An 8,817-nucleotide genomic window follows, 5' to 3' on the forward strand; every position below is an offset into this window, starting at 1 on the left:
GAACTGAATGGTGAGCTGCAAACACATGTTGGCAAACTTAACACCAAAGAAGGGGATATTCTTTTGAAAGAGCAATACCTGAGAAACATAGTCTGGTGTTTAATCACAAAATGAAAGACTGTCCCTTCAGTCCACATGAAGAGGAGGATTTCCATCAAAGATTATACACAACGAAAGGACACCAGATAGGGTTAAACCAACAGTGAAAAGTAGAGTCAGGGAAAATTTAATTTGTTTTTGTGCTTTTGCTTCAAATGGAGAGAAAAAATTATCTCCTTTGAAAATGTATAATCACAAGCCTGCTTTTACTAAAAAGGTACCAGCACCGTTCCACTATCACCAAGCTTCACAGATCCCAAAGCCCAGACGATACCTATTTAATGGCAAGAATAGTATCTAACAGCAGAAAAAAAAAAATTCTCTACTGATAAACAAGTAAATCATTGTCGGGTTACTACCTTGAAAATACCCATTGATTAGACTCAGTAAAATATGAAAAAAAATAATAAATGTGCCAAATAAGTAAGGAAACAAAGCACACCATATGTAATAATTAGCAAACTAAAAAAAAAAAAAAAAATTACAGATTTGAAAAAACAACAGGTTTAGGGTTTCTAAAAGGACCTCAGATTTTAAAATTACCAAATACAGGCTTTGAAAATGTGTAATATAATTTTTAAATAACATAATTTTATTGAAAAATTGAGCAAACAACTAAAAAAAAAAACTATGAATGTGATCATGTAGATTGTAATAGAAATCCAACAGAATTTTAGAAAATAAAAATGCAATTGTTAAAAATCAAAACTACAGATAAAATAAACAGAAAATTGGTCGGGCATGGTGTCTCACGCCTGTAAACCCAGAACTTTGGGAGGCTGAGGTGGGCAGATCAGGAGGTCAGGAGATTGAGACCATCCTGGCTAACATGTTGAAAACCCGTCTCTACTAAAAATACAGAAAATTAGTCGAGCGTGGTGACAGAAGCCTGTAGTCCCAGCTACTCGGGAGGCTGAGGCAGGAGAATGGCGTGAACCCGGGAGACGGAGCTTGCAGTAAGCCGAGATCTCTCCACTGCACTCTAGCATGGGCGACAGAGTGAGACTCCGTCTCAAAAAAGAAAAAAAAAAAAAAAAAAAAGAAAAAGAAAAACAGAAAATTAGCACAGATAAAGAAAAAACTAGTGAAATGAAATAGAGAGATGAAAAACTCAAATGTAGCTCAAAAATTAAGAACATGGAAATTATGAAAGTTTGGCAAAAATAAGAATGAAAGAAAACACATCTCATATGTTTAATTGTGGTTTCTAAAGGAAAGGTCAAGAATAGAAAAAAATTGGAGACTATAATGACTAAGAAATTTCCAAAATAGATACAAGAGAGTGAATAAATAATAATAGTAACAAAAGGAAAGCATTATATGTTTAAACAAATAAAAATAAATAAATAAAATAAAATAAAAAAGTTATCAGGCACACAAATAAACAAAGAAATACAAACCACGATAAGAGAAAAGACTCAGCAATTGAAATGGTCCCCCAAGAAGACAGATAATGAAATTGCATTACTGAGTTACAGACTCTGTCACCTCTCCTAAAATTATTGATCAATAGAAAAGTATTGATCATTTAGAAACCTTGAATAAAAATACCAAACAGGCCAGTGCAACGGCTCCTGCCCATAATCCCAGCTCTTTAGGAGGCCAAAGCTTGGCAGATGGCTTGAGCCCAGGAGTTCAAGACCAGCCTGGACAACATGGCAGAATTCTGTCTCTACCAAAATAAATACAAAAATTAGCTGGTTGTGGTGGCATGGTAGTCCCAGCTACTCAGGAGGCCGAGGGTGGAGGATTGCTTAAACCCAGGAGGTGGAAGGTGCAGTGAGCTGAGATCATACCACTGTACTCCAGCCTGGGCCACAGAGTGAGACCCTGTCTCAAACAAACAAATAAACAATTTGATCTAATTGACTTTTATCATTACAACCAAAAAAAGCAAAATATGTACTTTCTTTAAGTGAATAAAAAGTGTTTACCAAAATAAATCATATTGGGGGTCATAAAACATTAATAATCTAAAGTAATTAAAATTAATGCAAATAGTATATTTTGTAACCATAATGTAATTGATTTAGATATTGAAAATGGAAAAAATTTTGGAAAACATGAAAATATTTGAAAATTAAACAGCATATGGGTGAAAAAATGAATTAAGAAATTAAGAAAGTATTTAGAACTGTATAAAAATAAAAATACAGCATATCTAAATTTTTAGTATATAACTAAAGCAGTACTTACAGGATAATTCATAAGACTAAATACACATACTAGAAAAGAAATGTCTCAAATCAATTATCTCTTTTCTGCTTTAAGGAAACAGAAACTGAAGAGTAAATTTACATGAGTATAAGGAGAAGAAAGGAAATAAGAGTTTAGAGTGGAAGTCAAGAGTAGAGAAAACAAGAAAAAATAGAGAAAACCAAGAAAACCATAAAGTGATTCTTGGAGAAAAATCCACAAAAGACGTAATTCTCTTTCCAGACCAGTCACAGGGGGAAAAAAAAGGAGACGATAGACAATGAGAAGGTATCCTTCTGTCTCACTAAAACTTTGTACCCTTTCACCAACATTTCCCCTTTCCCCACCCACCATCCCCATTCCTTAGCTTCTGGTGACTATAATTAATAATAATATATTGTACATTTATCAATTGCTAATAGAGTGGATTTTAAATATTCTCACCACAAAGAGATGATATGTGAGGTAATAGATATGTTGATTACCCTGATTTTATCATTTCACAATGTATGCATGTATCAAAACATCACATTGTGCCCTGTAAATGTATATAATTATTTATTAATTTTAAATAAAATATAATTAAAAATTAAAATAAAATGAAAGTTAAAAAAGAGAAGATAGAATAACTTATGTCAAGGATAAGAGAAGTAATATTACTACAGATTCAATAATAAAATCATAAAAAATGAATGACTCATTCTATGCTAATAAATTTGACAACTTAAAGTAAATGGATGAGTTTCCTTAAACTCTTAAAGTTCACTCAAGAATAAATAGATATTTATTCATAGTAAAAATCTTCCCACAGTGAAAATTCCAGTCTCAGATAGCTTCAATTAACAATTACACAAATGACTAGATAAAGAAAATATGTTACATACACACCATGGAATACTATGCATCCATAAAAAAGAATGAGATCATGTCCTTTGCAGGAACATACACAGAGCTGGAGGCCATTATCCTTAGCAAACTAATGCAGGAACAGAAAACCAAACACCACACATTTTTACTTGTAAGTGGGAGCTAAATGATGAGAACACATGGACACCCAGAAAGAAGCAAAAGACACTGAGCTTTAATGGAGGATGAAGGGTAGGAGGAAGGAGAGGATAAGGAAAAATAACTAACAGGTACTAGGCTTAATATCTGGGTGATGAAATAATCTGCACAACAAATCCCTGTGACATGAGTTTACCATATAACCAATCTGCAATGTACCCCTCAACTTAAAATAAAAGTTAAAAAAGAAAAAAAAGAAGAAACAGTTCAGGTTGAATAAATATTTCCACTGTGAAAATGTGAAAGGATATGAATTTAGTTCATATTTTAAAAGAGAATACAAATTAAACAAATTGCTGTGAGCTGACACAATGTTTATACTTACTTACAATGTTGTTTGGAGGCTATGTAATCGTCACAGTTGTCTACTTCCAATGAGGAAGGACATATGTAACAATACAGTGTTCTTGGTTCTGACTGCAACAGTAAAGATTATTAAACATAGTAGGCTATGTTTTGTAAACATTCCAGGAACATTATTTTATTTTTAATAAGTGTGATTTGGGCCTATTTTAATAAAATTTACTTCTTAAGATTTTAAAAAAGAATTCTATCAGCCATTTAAAGAAGAAATAACGTTCATTCATTCTATACAAACTATTCAAGAAACTGGAAAGAAGGGACTACATACTGACTCACTTTATGAGACCAGCATTAATCTGATTCCAATAACAGTCAAAGGTATTAGAAAGGAAAATAAATCTATAGACAAATATTTGTTATGAACATGTATGAAAAGTTCTTATAATTTTTATAAATAAAATAAAGTCTGGGTGCAGTGGCTCACGCCTGTAATCTCAGCACTTTGGGAGGCTGAGGTGGCTGGTCACAAGGTCAGGAGTTCAAGACCAGCCTGGCCAATATGGCAAAACCCCATCTCTACTAAAAATACAAAAATTGACTGGGCATGGTGGTGGGTGCCTGTAATCTCAGCTACTTGGGAGGCTAAGGCAGGAGATTCACTTGAACACGTGAGTCAGAGGTTGCAGTGAGCCGAGATCATGCCATTGCACTCCAGCCTGGGCGACAAGAACAAAACTCTGTTTCAAAGAATATATGTATGTGTATGTAGATATATATATATTTATATATATTATATCTATATTTTATATGGATATATAAAATGCATAATTAAAAAAATACATAATGACCAAGTTGGGTTGCTATGCCAGAAATGAAAGGTTTTTTTTTTTTTTTTTACCATTAGAATCAGTCAGTGTAAGTCAAAATAATAACAGACTGAAGAAAAAAATATAATCATCTGAAGAGAATAAGAAAAAAAATTTTCACAAAATCCAAGATCTATCCTAATTAACAAAAAAAACCCACTTTTCATTAAACTTGGAAAATTAGGGATCTTATTTACACTGGTAAAAGGCATTCATGAAAAATGTATTGATCACATTGTATTTAATGTTAAACAACAAATGACTTCCCCATAATATTAAGAATTCTTGTTCTCAGCATTTCTATTTTACATTATATTGGAGAATCTAGCCAGAATATCTGGCAGAAAAAGAAATAAAAGGCATTCAGACTGTACAGGAAAAGTACAATTCTCTTTATTCATGGAAGGCATGATTGCCTACTTGGAAAATTCAATGAGCCTATCAAAAAAAAAAAAAAAAAACTAGACTAATAAGTTATATTATCAAGTTTGCAAATGCAGGATTAATATACAAACTCTATTGCATTTTATGTTAGCCACAATCTGAAATTAAAATTTAAATAATAATGTTATTTTCAGTAACATAAAAATATAACATTCTCAGGGATAAATTTGACAAAAGATAGATTCATATAATGCAAACCATATGACATTGTTGAAAGAAATTTTTTAAATGTAAAAAAAAAGGTGAGATAACCATATTTGTGTTTGAGGAGACTCTATATTGTTAAGATATACATTCTCCACAAATTGATCTATACGTTCAACCGAATTTCAATTAGGATCCCAGAAGTCATTGTAGAAATCAGTAAGTGGATCCTAAAGTTGAGGCCGGGCACGGGGGCTCATGCCTGTAATCCCGGCACTTTGGACGGCCGAGGTGAGTGGATCACTTGAGGTCAGGAGTTCAAGACCAGACTGGTCAACATGGTGAAATCGCATCTCTATTAAAAACAAACAAAAAAATAGCTGGGCGTGGTGGTGTGAATATAATCCTAGCTGCCCAGGAGGCTGAGGCAGGAGAATTGCTTGAATCTGGGAGGCGACAGTTGCAGTGAGCTGAGATCAGCCCACAGCACTCCAGCCTGGGCAACAAAGTGAGACTTCGGCTCAAAAAAAAATTTTTTTTTTTAAAGTTCATATGAAAATACAAATGATCTAAAATAGACAAAGCTTTGGAAAAGAATAAAGTTGGAGGACTTATGCTTCCTGAGATCAAGGTTTATTATGTCTTAGTAATCAAGACAGTGTGTGTTGGCACAAATATCAACAATTAAACGAATGGAACAAAATAGAGATTCCAGAAACACCTCTACACACATATGCTCAATTGATTTCTTATAAAAGTGTAAAGACAATTCATTAATGAAAGAATAATTGTTTCAAAACTTTTTGTTAGAAAGTATTGGATATTAATATGCAGACAAGATAACGATAAAATTTAACTCAAAAAGGATTATCAATCTATTTATAAAAATCTAAAACTACAAAACTTCTAGAATAAAATGTAGCGGGAATTATCACAGCTTTTAGTCACTGAAACATTTCTTATATATAATTTACAAAGCATAATCCAGAAAAATCAAAGTTGATAATGTGAAGTTCCTAAAAGTTAAGAGTCTCTGATCTTGATTTTTGAAAAGCATGGTTAAAGGAATCAAAGGACAAGGTACAAAGTGGGAAAAAATATTTCCTATATCTGAAAAACTACTTGCATCCAGAATAGATTTTATAAAATCCCTCTCAATTAAATAAAGGAAAACAAACTATCCAATACCTGATGGGCAAATGAGCACATGAATAGAGTCTCAACATCATTAGCCATTAAACAAGTACAAATTAAAGCCAGAATAGGACACCTCCACACACCTATCAGAATGCCTAAAACTAAAAAGGCTTACAGTAGAAGTCTTGTCAAGTCTATGCCATAACTAGAACTCTTGTAAACTTCCTGTGGGAATGTAAAAAAGTGCAACCACTTTTCAAAAGATTAATAGTTTTCTAAAAATTAATCATATGCTTTCCAAATTACTCACCAATTCTATTTCTAGGTATTTACCCCAAAGATATCCACAACACAGTATAAAATAATTCAAAGACTTGTATTCCAATATTCATAGCACCTTTATTTATAATAGCCAGAATGGGGAATAATCCATAACCCATCAAGGATAAGTCATATTGTGGTATATACAATGAAATGTTACTCTGCAATAAAAAGAGATACAGATACCAACATGAAAGAACCTCAGAATAATTATACTGAATGAAAGAAGTAGGACAACAAAATAAGAATACATACGAAATAATTCCAATTATATAAAATTCTAGAAGGGAAATCCAGTCTAAAGTGACAGAAAGCAGGGTACTTCTTGCCTGGTGATGAGGGTTGCAGAAGGATGGAAGTATCACAAAAGCAGAAGAGAAAATGTGGGTGTGATGGATATGTTTTTTTTATTGTGGTGATAATTTCACGGGTGTGTGTGCCTGCATATTTGCATGTATGTCTATATATGTGCAGATATGTCAAAATATCAACGTGTACACAGTAAATATTTACAGTGTATTGTATACCATTTACACATTAATATAATTGTTGTAAAAATGAAGTTCATTTTTTCTAAGAAAGCAAAGAGGCTGGGCGTGGTGGTTCATGCCTGTAATCCCAGCACTTTGAGAGGCCGAGGCAGGCAGATCTCTTGAGGTCAGGAGTTCTTGACCAGCTAGGCCAACATGGTGAAACCCCGTCTCTACTAAAAATACAAAATTAGCCAGGTGTGGCGGTGCATGCCTGTGATCCTAGCTACTTGGGATGCTGAGGTAGGAGGACCACTTTGAATCTGGGAGGCAGAGAATGCAGTGAGTCGAGATTGTGCCATTGTACTCCTGCCTGTGGGACAAAGCGAGACTCTGTCTCAAAAGAAATAAATAATCAAACAAATGATAAATACAGTAGTTATAAAAGCCCTCTTGGCAGAAATTGGGAGTTTAAGACAACTGGAAGAGGGAGAGGACAAGAGAAAAGAGATTCCTTAGGGAGAGGCAAAAGAAGACTAAAGTGCCATTAAAGGCATGAAATGGTCTATTTCTTGAGGTGGTTGGCAAATACATGGGTGTTTGTGATCTTATTCATTAAACATTTTCTTTGTTTATATAAGCTCTTGCATATCAATGTAATACAATAAAAAAGAGCAAATAATAAGCATACATCATTAAATGGCCAAACTCTCTTCAATTTATAAATCTAATTGTCTTTAAAGTTTTGAAGCTGTCAGTACTAATGAAAAATATTAAATTTCTAAACATTGTAATAAATATTACAATTTTTTTCCATTCCCTTCTTTTCAAACTTTCTGTAACATCATGAACCCTGGATGAGAGGGTGAATTCTCTTGGTTTCAGAGCATCATTTCAAGGGCATGAGCCTCAGAAGGGGAGTCAAGATAGTACACTGGCCAGAAATATACCCTATTAATTTCCTATGTATGACAAAAATTATAGACACAATAAGAGTCTTCAATAGATAATTTTAGATAAATCAAGTTTAAGTTCCATATTTGGATTTTTTGGGGAAAAGCCTAGGTTAGATATTCCTTGACTCTAAAAGTCTCCTAATGTGCCAAGTAGCATATTCCTGTGTGGCTTAAGCCTCTCCTTTTGGTCACCGTATCTGAAATCTCATGAATACAAACATCAAGTTTTTTGAAGAAAACATATGGGGTTAAAATGTACTAATAATGCCTACCACTACTATTTAGTGAATCTCTATGTAGCTAGAACTGTAATAGATGTCTTATATTACTTTATTGAAACATTAACAAAGAAAAAGCCTTCAACTGTAGAGAAAAGAGAGTCCTTTAGCACTGTTGATTGAAACGTAAATTAGTAGGGACACTAAAAATAGCAGTATGGAGGTTCCTCAAAAAATCAAAAAGAGAACTACCATATGATTCAGAAATCCCAATACTGGTTGGGATATATTCAGTTGGATATATCCAACTGAAATGATATAATATATCAAATAGATATATATGTTATCTTATGTTTATTGCAGCATTATTCACTATAGCCATGATATGGAATCAACTTAGGTTTCCATTAGTGAATGAATACACGTTTTAAATATGATCTACATATACAATAGAATATAATTCATCCTCAAAAAAAGACCAGGCATTTTGTCTCATGCCTGTGATCCCCGAATTTTTGGAAGCTGAGGTTGGGAGATGGCTTGATCCCGGGAGTTCAAGAAATCTATTATGTCTATTAATTTCAGAGAATGTTGTTCA

Source organism: Piliocolobus tephrosceles, chromosome 6 (assembly GCF_002776525.5).
Source record: "Piliocolobus tephrosceles isolate RC106 chromosome 6, ASM277652v3, whole genome shotgun sequence".
Classification (NCBI taxonomy): Eukaryota; Metazoa; Chordata; class Mammalia; order Primates; family Cercopithecidae; genus Piliocolobus; species Piliocolobus tephrosceles.